Here is a 13,455-nt window from a genome sequence, read left to right as displayed (position 1 = left end):
AATTTCCTTGTATTATCCAGCCCCTTTACTTCCCTGTTTTGGTTTCTAACTTCATTCTGTTGTAGTCTCAGAAGATGCTTTGTATGGTTTCAGTCTCTTTATGTTTATTAAAGTTTGCTTTGAACACTAAAATATTGTCTATATTGGAGAATAATCCTAGTTCATTGGAGAAGAATGTATGTAGAGCTGCTGCAGGGCAGAGTGTTCCATAAATGCCTGTTAGGTCCACTTGTTTAATAGTGGTAGTTAAGTCTCCTGTTTCTTCATTGATCTGCTTTGTAGCTCCTTCCATAACAGAAAATGGTGTATTAAAGTTTCCTACTATTGTAACTTTTCATACATTGGTAGCATAATCATTAAGAGCTTGGCTGCTAACCAAAACGTTGGCAGGTCGAACATACCCAACAGCTCTGCAAGAGAAAAGACAACCTATTTTATTAAAAATTTAGCCTTGGAAACTCTGTGGGGCAGTTCTACTCTGTCCTGTAGCATAGTTAGGAGCTGGGATTGATTCAACTGCACAAAACAACAACTATTACTGCACACCTTTCCATTCTCTGCTCAATTCTGTCAGAGATTGCTTCATATGTTTTGAGGCTCTGATGTTACATGTGTGTTTGTAATTGTTATGCCTTCTTGAATTGACATAGTTATTCTTTTATCTTCTATAATATTAATTTAATGCTTAATTTTTCAGATATTATCACACCTGTTTTGTTTCGGTTGCTATTTGCATTGACCTTTTTTTTTTCCATGTTTCAGCTTTTAAACTATGTATATCCTTCTTCCTAAGGTGTAGAGAGCATGTAGATGTATCATGCTTTTTTTTTCCTTTGTGTGTGTGTGTTTTCTATTTTTTAAATTCATTCTGCCACTCTCCACCTCTTGATAGGAGTATTTAATCTATTTCTGGTCATGGTGATTATCAGTTTGGGTGGATTTACTTCTGCCATTTTGTTATACTTTTTTCTTCTTTTAATTTTTGTGAAATTTATAGTTTCTTTGTTCTTTACTTTCAGTGCTGAATTCTTTACAAACATGGGCATTTCTTCATCTTATTTATTATTTTCCTATGAGTCCTGAGACATTTTGTTTGCTTTATTATTTATTTTCAGGACTGATTTCTTTTTATTTACTTTTTTGTGCTTTCCATGAGATATGTATTTAACACCTCACATTTATAACAAACTGATGTATCTTGATAACACCTGAACTTCCCTAACACAAATAATTCCGTGTTGACACTCATCTTCCCTGTTCTTTAGGTGCTATTATCAATTACATCTTAGTCTCTTTGCTTTCCTGTACTATGAATGTAAACTATTTTATTGTTGTATGTATTTAGCTCCTATTTTCTGCATATAACTTTGCCTTAGTTAAGTATTCTCCACCCAAAAGTATCTTAGGTGTCATGTTTATACTGACAATGCTTTTGTGCATGTACCCCTTCAGGCTCTCTTTAGTGCCATTACCTTTCTTTGTGGAAGAGTCCTTTTAGTATTTCTTAAAGGGCTGATCTGGTGCTAACAAATTCCCTTAATTTTTGCTTATCTGAGAATGTCTTAATTTCTTCCTTGTTTCTGAATGATATTTTTGCTGTGTATATTATTCTTGCCTTTTTTTTCTCTTTCTGCACTTTAAATATGTCATCCATCACTTTCTTGTCTCTGTGGTTTCTGAAGATATAACCAAAACCGATTGCCACTGAGTCAATTTAGACTCATAGTGACCCTACAGGACAGAGTAGAACTGTCCCATAGGGATCCTAAGGAGCAAATGGTACATCTCAACTGCCAACTTTTGGACAGCGAAGCACTGTGCCATCAGGGTCCTTTATGAAGGTAAGTCAGAGCACTTACTTGGGACAATTTGTATATAACAGTTCTCTTTTCTCACTCTCTCCAAATATTGTCTTTGTTCTTGGTTCTTAGGAGTTTGGTTATGAAATGCCTTGGTGCATTTCTTTTAGGTTTTATCTTAAATGTAGTTCACTGAGCTTCTTGGAGATTATATTTCCTTTCTTTTGTGATGTTTGGGAAGTATTCTGCCATTATTTCTTCAAAAAGCCTTTCTGGCCCTCTCACTCTCGTCTCTGCCTGGTGCACTCGTAATGCATAAGTTATTTTTCTTCATGGTCTCCCACATCTCTCTTAGGCTTTGTTTGTTTTCCTTCATTCCTTTTTTTTTTTTTTTCCTGTTGCTCCTCAGACCAAGCTTTCTCAGTGTTCTGTCTTTATGTCCACTGGATGTCTTTGTCATTTCCATTCTACTTTTGTGTCCTGCCATTTTGCAGATCATCTCTTGACCTGTAAAATTGTATATATATATTTTTCAGTTTTCTATCTTATTAAAGTTCTTGTTTTTTCTTTTTTGTATTGTTTTTTCTGATTCCTTTTAGATCTTTTTCTGTACGTTTCATTATTTCTTTGAACATATATAATAATAACAACACAATCTTTGTTGAGTATTTCCATTATATGACCTTTCTCAGGGACAATTTATTTCCTCTTATTTTGGTCATTGTATGAGCTATGCTTTCCTGTGTCAACGTATGCTTCATTACTCACTGTTGTCTTTTAGACGTTGAGATGTACTGATTTATTTAATTTGTTTGATTAATAAACCAGGAGAGTGACTTCGTCCCCTTCTCTTTAGGTTTCTCTTCTTTCTCATTGTTTCTTCTGGAGGTTCAAAGAACCTTCCATCCTAGCTGTGGTCACTCAGCCATACTGTCCCTAGACAGCTTCCTTAGATGTCTTGGTCAAACTTATGTCAACCTTACCTCTTTGTTTTTTAGGCTGACAGTTCTACTCTTCTGTCTTGCATTTTGTTCTTTGTAAGCTGTCAGGTGACTGGTAGGTGTTTCCTAGTCTTTTCTCTGTTGTGACAGAAGGCCAGTGGTAATGGATCTCCCCATGTTCTAGCCAGGGGAATAGTTTTTGTTTTTCTATATCACAGCTAGAATGGCACATTACCTGCATCGGTTCCAGGGAGATACGTGGCCATGTCACCAGTCATCTCTATGTCATAGCAAATTGTCAACATACTCTGGAATATGCTGCACCCTAGGAAATGTATCAGACGTGTCTGGAGCTTTGGGATTTTCTGTTGTGCTGGAAGGGGCAAAGGTGGAGTTTCTTCTGACATTATACCGAAGAGATTTGCTTAAGGGACTGGAAGTGCCAGTTGGCTTGGTGTGGCACTCTGTCACAGATGCATAAGGTGAATTGGTTCAGGCTCCCACAGAAAGGCTGAGGCATAGAGCTAGGGACCCTTCTCACCATAGGCTATGTGGTGATGGGGGCAGTGCCCTTCAGACAGTAGCTTGTTGTGGGGCCCTATCATGTGAATAAGTACTACTGGCTAGCAGTGCAGTGCTGCCAGTGGTAGGTCCCTGGCTCATTGGAGTGCATTGCATGTGATAGAGGCATGGCTAAGAGGAGGCAATGCTGGAGGACGATGGGTAAAACTTGCAACTCTGGGGCCAAGGACCCTGATTCACTTCTGTGGCAGTGGGTAAGTGGGTACTAGGGTTTGCCTGAAGAGTTGCTCTCCTACTGCTGGTAAGTGATCCCAAGTACTAATCCTGGACTCTCCTACCAATACCCTCACCTCACATTTTGAGCACACACCCTCATTGTTCCTCCTATCCTGCGTCCCTCCTTAGGGGTATATTCTCTGCCATTCCTACCATCTGCTCATGTATTTTACCCAGGCCATTCCACACCACTTTACTCTGCCTGTATTTTCCTGGAGTTCCTGGAACTCAATTCTGTGCTGCATTCAAGCATTACTCTCTGTCAGGTCTGGCCAACGGCAGTGTATGCCTTTCCCATCTTGTTAAACCTTTCCATGTCTGTTTATTCTGTATCTAGGTCTCAGTCTGAGTCTTCCATTTTGCTCCTGCCCTGGGTCTTGTTTCATTTGGAGATGCCACCAACAGCCTTCTTAAAATGGCCATACTAGCTGGGCTGGTGAGTAGAGCATGAAAGTTCTACACATATCCTCCCCACTGTCCCTGCTACCACTTTCACCTAATTTGTGAATCAGGCTAGTTCTCCAGTCCTTCCTTGGAGAGAGTTCTGAGATTGCCAAATTCATCAATCTTGTTTTTTTCCTCTCATTGTCTTAGGGGGGCGTGAGTGTACCGTATTAACGCTGCCTGCTCACTGGAAGTCCTCTTTCTGACCCTTCTTATGTCATCCTTTCTTTATTCAAAATCTACTTCATTGCCATGAATTTTTATTTTCTTTCAGATTTCTGACAAATGGCTTCTACCAGTTTGTTTGTTTCCTGGAATTTTTGTTCAGGGAAGGAATGTGAAGCACTTATGTGAACTCCTCCTCAATTAAATTAAACTAATAATTCTCGGGTGTGGGAGGAATTCAGCATGCATAGTCATTTAGAGAGGAGATAAAGGTTAAAAGGCTTGTAGGTACCTATGACCAAGAACCTGCGGGATTGAAGGAAGAAATTGAAGCTACACGGCAGGTGTTGGTCAAAAACATAGGAACTGACAGAATACCCATGGAGATGCTTCAACAAATGAATGTGGTACTGAAAGCACTCACAGCAACCTGGCCAATCTACTGGAAGACATCCATATTTGATACTATTCTAAAGAAAGGTGATCCAGCAGAGTGCAGAAATTATCAAAACAATACCATTAATATCACATGCAGGTAAAATTTTGCTGAAGATAAATTAAAAACGGTTGCAGCAGTATATCAATTGGGAACTTCCATAAATTCAGGTTGGATTCAGAAGAGGACACAGAAAAAGTGTTATCATTGCTGATGTCAGATGGGTCATGGCTGAAAGCAGAGAATACAGGAAAGATATCTACATGTGTTTTATTGGCTATGCAAAGGAATTCAACTTTGAGGATCAAAGTGAATTATGGATAACATTGTGAACTATGGGGATTTTAGAACACTTAATTTTGCCGATATGGAACCGGTACATGAACCACGCATCATTTCTGAGGTAGAACAAGGGAATACTGTGTGGTATGCACCACGGTTGTATCCTTTCTCCATACATACTCAATTTATATGCTGATCAATTAATGCGAGAAGCTGGAGTGTCTGAAGAAAAATCTGCCATCAGGACTGCAGGAAGACTCATTAATAATCTGAGAGAGGCAGATGATACAGCCTTGCTTACTGAAGGCAAAGTGGGCTTGAAGCACTTACTGATAAAGATCAAAGACTACAGCCTTCAGCATGGAATACACCCCAACATAGAGAAAAGAAAAATCCTTAAAACTGGGCCAACAAGCAACATCATGATAAACAGAGAAAAGATGGAAGTTGTCAAGGATTTCATTTTACTTGGATACACCATCAGTGCCAGCAGTCAGGAAATCAAATGATGTATTGCACTGGGCAAATCTTCTGCAAAAAGACCGCTTTTAAGTGTTGAATAGCAAAGATGTTACCGTGAGGACTAAGGTGCACCTGACCCAAGCCATGATGTTTTCAATTGCCTCATAAGCATTCAAAAGCTGGACAGTGAATAAGGAAGTCTGAAGAACAGCTGATGCCTTTGAGTTATGGTGTTGGGGAATATTATTGAATATACTATGAACTGCCAGAAGAACGAACAAATCTGTCTTGGGAGAAGTGCAGCCAGAATGTTCCTTGGAAGCAAGGATGGAAAGACTTCATCTCACACACTTTGTACATGTTATCTGAGGGGAAGAACATCATGTTTGGTAGAGGGTCAGCAAGAAAGAAGAAGGCCCTCGACCAAATGAATTAGCACAGTGTCTGCAAACAATGGATTCAAATATAGCAGCCATTGTGAGGATGGTGCAGAGATAGGAAGTGTTTCATTCTGTGGTACACAGAGTCACTATGAGTCAGAATGGACTAAATAGCACCAAACAGCAACAACAACAAAGATGATAGAGTTGGTTACATATCCTGTTATGTAATGTTCAACAAGTACTGCAATCAGACAGCTAGAAAACTTATCCAAGGGAAAATAAGAGGCCAAAGTTCATACCAGCAGGAGCCTGCATTAATATCATAGCAAGAAACAGGTCATGGTTATTGCAGCCAGGAGATTAGCATCTATATCCAACTGAAGAGGAACTCAAGATATGTATACTTGGAAACTAAATCCACATCCCAATAGGAACCCTGGTGGCACAGTGTCTAAGAGTTACAGCTGCTAACCAAAAGGTCGGCAGTTCAAATCCACCAAACGCTCCTTTGAAAACCATGTGGCAGTTCTACTCCTTCCTATAGAGTTGCTGTGCATCAGAAACCACTTGATGGCAATAGTAAGGGGCAGCAGTAAATACGGCATATTTATTACAGTCAAGAGGTTAGCACGCATGCCCAAAGAAAAACACGATGGGTTAAAACAAGCTCTAAGACTAAATATTTACCTAGAATATAGTAATAATATTAACGTCAAAGTTGTTACAGCCATAAAGTTAGCACTCATAACCAGTGAAATAAATTCATAAAACCTGGAACTCATCCATATCCTAATATAAAGTGGGGCACAATTTTACAAACTCTACAAACAAGGAGAAAGGAGGTTAGGGTTCAAAGAATCATAAGCCTGAAATCATATTTTAGTAGGAGCTACATCATGCTGCTTAAAGCCAGGAAGCTACATTCACATACTATTTAAGAGAAGATCAGAGTTCATAAAGCCCTGGTCTGACTCAGATTGTGCTAAGAATTGTGTTACGGTTGCTGTAAGCAGGTAAGTAGCAACCACGTTCATGGAAAAAAACAGATTAGGGTTCATAAATCTAACAGCCTACATCCATATTCTAGTGAAAACAGCCCATGGTTCTCATGGCCAGGGAGCTAGAATCCATATCCTATGAAACGTAAAGACAGAGTTTAAAGAATCCACATCTGAGTAAAAACCTGAAACCGGATCTGAGTGTTAAAGAGGCCGTGGTTGTTAGAGTCAAGAAACTCACATGTTGGGAGCTGAAGGTCAGGGTTCCCTGAGCCAGAAAAATGCATCCATAGCCAAGGGAAAAGGGGGTCAGAGTAGGTACAGCCAGATAGGTAGTATTCATATTCATGATCAAAGACGGTCAGAGTCCATATGAGAGGAAATTTGCATTAATACCCTACTTAAAAAAAGACACATGCCTTGTGAGGGCTGGAAATTAGCGTCTATACCCAGAGAAACATGAAGGCAGGATTCATAGAGAAGAACCTTAATGTATGTACTGGTGAGGAAAAGGTCATTTTTAACAAAGCTAGAAAGAGACCATCCATAACCTTAAAATAATATCTATGTCTTTACTAAGATATTGACACCATACTAAGGATTATAGCATGACTGTCACAAAAAGGAAGTTACCAAGCATATCCAAGAGGAAAAAAGAATAACAAAAAAGATCAGGTTTCATAGAGCCAGGAGCTTGACCCATATTCCGGTAATGAAATAGTCAAAGGCGGTACAGTTAGAAAGCTAGCATCCTATTCAAGCAGACAAGAGGCCAGGGTTCACAGAGCTTGTTACATGCACATATTTTTTCATAAGAAATATGACGTGAGTGTTACAGCCAGAATCTGCTAATAGAGAAGTTCATGATCCATAGAACCAAGAGACTAAATCAACACCCTATTAAGTTATGGGGCATGGTTCTGGAAACTGGTCAGGTTCTGGAAACTGGTCAGAGTGGCTGGATGCAAGATCTGTGTTGAGTGTAATGAGAGGTAAGGCTGGATGCATACACAGATTTGAATGTTAAGAGTATAGCAAATTGGGTTTAGGTAAAGATAATATTGGGAGTAATTATCAAAAACACAGCTGGGTGTTTCTTTAAGACCCTTAAGGAGTCCCAGGGTGGTGAAAATGGTTAACACACTTGGCTGCTAATCAAAAGTTTGGAGGTTGGAGTCTGCCCAGAGGTACCTTGGAAGAAATGCCTGGCAAGATACTTCCAAAAACTCAGCCATTTAAAACCTCTGTGCTACACAGTTCTACTTGGAGTTGACTCCATGGCAAAAAAAAAAAAAAAGTCTCTAAAGGAAACCCTGGTGGCATAATGGTTAAGATCTATGGCTACTAACCAAAAGGTCAGCAGTTCCAATCCAACAGCCACTCCCTGGAATCCCTATGGATCAGTTTTAGTCTGTCCTATATGGTCGCTATGAGTCAGAATCTACTGGATGGCAGTGGGTTTTGGTTTTAAAGGATATATTTCAGTTAAAAGAAAATTTCACTTTTGTGTAAAACCATGCACTACTAATGGTATAGGAATAAAGAGATCTATTCTGAAACATCGAAATCTTTGAATCAGCAATTGAAAAAGTTTTCTTTCAGATAATGGAGGAATTTTTATCTTACTTGGTGAAAAATTCTTATGTACACAAACATGAGGACTAAAATGATGCAAAATTCCAATTGAAATACATTGAAATCAAGTACAAGTGGAGACAGACTAATTATGGGAAGCAAAAGACTTATAGCCACTAAAAGAATGCCTTTCCCCCACAGCCAAAGATGGGTTTTGGTCCCAGGAAAGATTCAAAGCTGGACAAGTACAGCCAATAATAACCTGGTATATGAGTCGGAATTGACTCGATGGCCACAGGTTTGGTTTTTTGAGTATATATGGGAGTCCCTGGGTGGTGCAAACGGTTAACATGCTTGGTTGCTGGCCCAAAGGTTGGAAGTTTGAGTCCACCCACAGATGCCTCAGAGGAAAGGCCTGGAGTTCTACTTCTGAAAAAATCAGCCACTGAAAACCCTATGGAGCACAGTTCTACTCTGACACACATAGGTTAGAGTTGACGCCGTGACAACTTTATATTTTATAGATGATACAGATGAAGACCCATGGGTTAAATATCAAAAGCTAATTCTGATCTTGTGACTTAACGAACGGTGTTCTTCATTGAAACGAAAGTACTAAGAACTTCTTTGATTATTAATTTTAAAATGAAGGTGATCTCCAACAAAGAATGAAAAATCGCACTACCAGAATTCCACTGGAAAAATCAAATAACACAGAAAAAGCAAAAGGGTATATTATACCAAAAAAAAAAAAAAAAACTCATTGCCCTTGAGTTGATCCCGACTCAGAGTAATGCTATAGGTTAGAGTCAAACTGCCCCATAGTGGTTACAAGAAACAGCTGGTGGATTCAAACTACCAACTTTTTGGTTGGCAGCCAAATGCTTAACCACTGCCCCATCAGTGCTAAAACAAAACTCTAGCTCAAAAAAAAAAAAAAAAGGACCAGATTCACTGGCTTGACAGAGACTGGAGATACCTTGAGAGTATGGCCCGCAGACACCCTTTCAGCTCAGTAATGAAATCATTCCTGAGGTTCACCCTTCAGCCAAAGAATGGACAGGCCCATAAAACAAAATGAGACTAAAGGGGCGCACCAGCCCTGGGGCAAGGACTAGAGGGCAGGAGGGGACAGGAAAGCTGGCAATAGGGAACCCAAGGTCGAAAATGGAAGAGTGTTGACATGTCATGGAGTCAGTAACCAATGTTACAAAACAATACGTATACTAATTGTTTAATGAGAAGCTAGTTTGTTTTATAAACATTCATCTAAAGTACAATAAGAAAAGGAAAAAAGAACAAGTGGTTTTCTTGGAGCCTACTTTTTCCCGTATCTGTTTTTGTATGCTGAATATATACGTGTTGTTATTGTTAGGCACAGTCTAGTCCATGTTGACTCAGGGTGATCCCATGTGACAGAGAAGTACTGCTCTGTAGGGTTTTCTAGGCTGTAATCTTTACAGGAGCAGATCCCCAGATCTTTGGCCAGCAGAGCCACAGGATGGGTTTGAACCGCCGACCTGTCAGTTAGCAGTGGAGCGCTTAGCCATTGTGCCACCAGAGCTCTTTGAATATAAACATACCTGTTGAGACAGAATCCATTCCACGGCAACGAGTTTGGTTTGGGTAGATTAAAGAGAATCGTTTAGCAAAGGCAGAAATTAACATTATCTGAATTCTGAAATGATGTGCTCAAAATCACCTACGCAATGTCCTTTCCAAAAAGCTCAAACGGAATCTAATCATGAGAAAGCCATGAAACAAATTCAGGGCAAAGGGCACTCTATGCAATAACCAGCAGGCACTCTTTACACTTGTCAAATATGTGAAACAAACAAACCCAAAAGCAGAGGGACAACTCCATATTAAAAGAGAATAAAAAGACGTGTCACCCAAAGGACAGGCACATCGTTTACGGAGCCAGGGTTTTAGAAAAAACAAGCATAACGGGCCATTTTGACACGATGGAAAACTTTTAATATGAGAGGGTACATTAGAGGACATTATTGTGTCAATTTTGAAATATCTTAGACATGACAGTGATAATTTTACTATGGTTACGTAGGAGAATGTCTTTGTTATGAGGAGATGCACCCTGAAGGATTCAGTATTTAACATGTCTCGGTGCATTACTTTTAAATGATTCAGAAGTATGTATAAAACCCACTGCTGTTGAGTCTGTTCTGACTCCTAGTGACCCTATAGGAAAGCGCAGAACTGTCCCCTGGAATTTCCAAGGAGTGCCTGGTGGATTTGACTGCCAATCTTTTAGTTAGCAGCCATACCTGTTAACCTCTACACTACCAGGGTTTCCTAAACCACTATGTATATGTGTATGTATGTATGCATATATATGTGTGTGTGTATACACACATATATACACAGTGGTCCTTAGAAGAGAGGATGGTGAGACTTCATCCCAACTACTTTGGACATGCTGTCAGGAAGGACCAGTCCCTGGAGAAGGACATCCTGCTTGGTAAAGAAGAGAGGCAGCGAAAAAGAGGAAGCCCCTCCACAAGATGGATTGACACAGTGGCTGCAACAACGGGCTGAAGCATAACAACGGTTCTGATCATGGTGCAGGGCCAGGCAGTGTTTCATTCTGTTGTACATAGGGGTGCTATGAGTCAGAAATGACTCAACGGTACCTAACAAGCACAACATTGAAATATATATATGATATATGCACTCTGGTAGTGCAATAGTTAAGGCCTTGGCTGCTAAATGAAAGGTTAGCAGTCAGAACCCACACAAGAGGCTCTGCGTGAGAAAGACCTGGCAATCTGCTGCTGTAAAGACTACAGCCTAGGAAGCCCTATGCGTCAGTTCTCCTAAGTCACATGGGATTGCTATGAGTCAGAGGACCTGGACAGCACTCAGAACAACAATGTGTGTGTGTGTGTATGTGTATTTGCACATGGGGAGAGAGACAGAACACAAGCAAACCTCTGTGTTGTTAGTTGGTGTCTAGTCAGCTCTGACTCACGACAACCCTATGCACACTGCCCGGTCCTGCACCATCTTCATGATTGTCGGTCGGCTTGAGTCCATTGCTGTGACCACTGTGTATTCTGGTCGCTTCCAGCCCGAGGGGCTCATCATCTAGTACTGTATAGGACAGTGTGCTGTTGGGATCCACAGGGTTTTCACTGGCTGCCTTTCAGAAGTAAATCGCCGGGTCTTTCTCCCTAGTCTTAGTCCAGCAGCTGCACTGAAAGCTCTCCACCATGGGCGACCCTACTGGTATTTGAAAGGCCCATGGGATTGCTTCCAGCATCTCAGCAGCATACAAGGCACTATGGTACAACAAACTAATAAAGGAGACAAAAAAGGTAAAATATTAATAATTAGTGAATCTCCATGAAGGGTATACAGGTGTTCATGGTATTATTCTATTTTTCTCTAAGTTTGAATGTTTTTAATGGGCATTTGAGGGAGAAGTGAAACAGGCCTGACGCTAAATGAGGAAAACACAAGTAAAAGTTAGTAAATACTTCCTACAACAACCTTTCCCTGTCCAGCCATCAACTAGCCCCTGTGTTTTGCTTATCCCATTTGGTCTCTGTATTTTAATAGCATTGAAATTGCTTTGAGAGACAACAAATTTTTTTTTTTTTCCTGTCTCAATGATGTGACATAGTTTTTAAATCTCTGACAGTGGCTTTCAGCCCAGGAAATAACTAAATTTATGCAGAGCTAACTCCCATGAATTAGGTGGGCAATCCAAATGGTAGCATCACAGAGTAAGACAGAATAGAAAGTGAGTTGGAATATCAGACAGAGCCGGTGAGTTCAGGTCTACCTCACAGAGCCACAATCATGGCGCCCCCATGTGTGTCGGAGTAGAACTGAGCTCCCAAGGGTTTTTCAGTGGCTGATTTTTCGAAAGTAGGTTGCCAGGCCGTTCTTCCAAGGCACCTCTGGGTAGACTCCAAACTCCCGGGTTGCCGCTGAGCTTGTTAATTGTTTGTACTACCTGGGGACTCCATACAGTTGATAGGCGTAACATATATTAGCAAAGTGGGAAATACTGTCTTTGTTAAAATCTAGACATTTTAAAGCTATAAGACTGATTCTTTTTTGTACATCATGTACTATCCTTTCAAAACAATTTCTACCAAAGGAGTTTAAGAAATAGTTTGAATGATGACATTAACATTGTGGAATAACACGGGTTCGTAGATTAGATCCATCAATTTTAAAGCGCTATATTAACCAATGAAACAGGTAACAGGCATTTATATAGGATTACATTTGTATGTTCATATGCAGTTAGGCACATAGTGATAAAAGCATCAAGTGATATTCTAAAAGCTGCAAAAAAGTGGGACAAAGTCACGAAAAGGAATGAGATAAAATAAATAAGGACAAATTCTGATTCGTCAGGTGTAAAATGAAAACTGTAATTTCTAGCAGACAGATTCAGGCAGATGGTGGGATTTAAAATAGAAATTGGTTCATGGAAACTATTGGTGAGAACTGACTGGCTGAACAATCAAGAACTCTGAAAGAAAAAGAATCACTTTTGCGGTTGTTAGGCGCCATCAAGTTGGTCCCGACTTACAGGAACTATAAATATGACAGAGGAGAACTGCCCCATAAGGATTCACAGGCTGCAATCTTTACAGGAGGAGATTGCCAGATCTTTTCCCTCTTGACGGCACTGGCTGGGTTCACACTATCAAGCTTTTGGTGAACAGCCAAACACTTAACTACTTGCACAAATACAACCGTCATCTTCATTAATGAGTTGCTTTTCCGAGAGTTATTTTGCTATAACCACCATTAATACCTCTATCCGTGAGGCTCAAGAACTTAATGGATTAACTTTTATTTTCTTGAGATATGAAAGATGAAACCAGACCCCTGGCCAGGGAGTAAATTCTGACTCATAGTGACTCTACAGGACAGAGTACAACTGCTCCATAGGGTTTCCAAGGCTGTCATCTTTATGGAAGCAGACTGCCACATCTTTCTTCTGTGGAGCAGCTGGTGGGTTCAGACCGCCAAATGTTTGCTTAGCAACCAAGCGCTGAGCCGCGAATCCACCAGCCTAATCTCTCTACGTTGTCGATCACATTGTGATTTTCAAAACCACGCCCCTAGCATCACTCTTGTCAATATCCATGCAGGTCTAACAGTATATTTTGTTAACTTTCCCTTCCATAA

Source organism: Elephas maximus, chromosome 14 (genome assembly GCF_024166365.1).
Source record: "Elephas maximus indicus isolate mEleMax1 chromosome 14, mEleMax1 primary haplotype, whole genome shotgun sequence".
In the NCBI taxonomy this organism is placed as follows: Eukaryota; Metazoa; Chordata; class Mammalia; order Proboscidea; family Elephantidae; genus Elephas; species Elephas maximus.
This window is presented reverse-complemented; position numbering follows the sequence as displayed.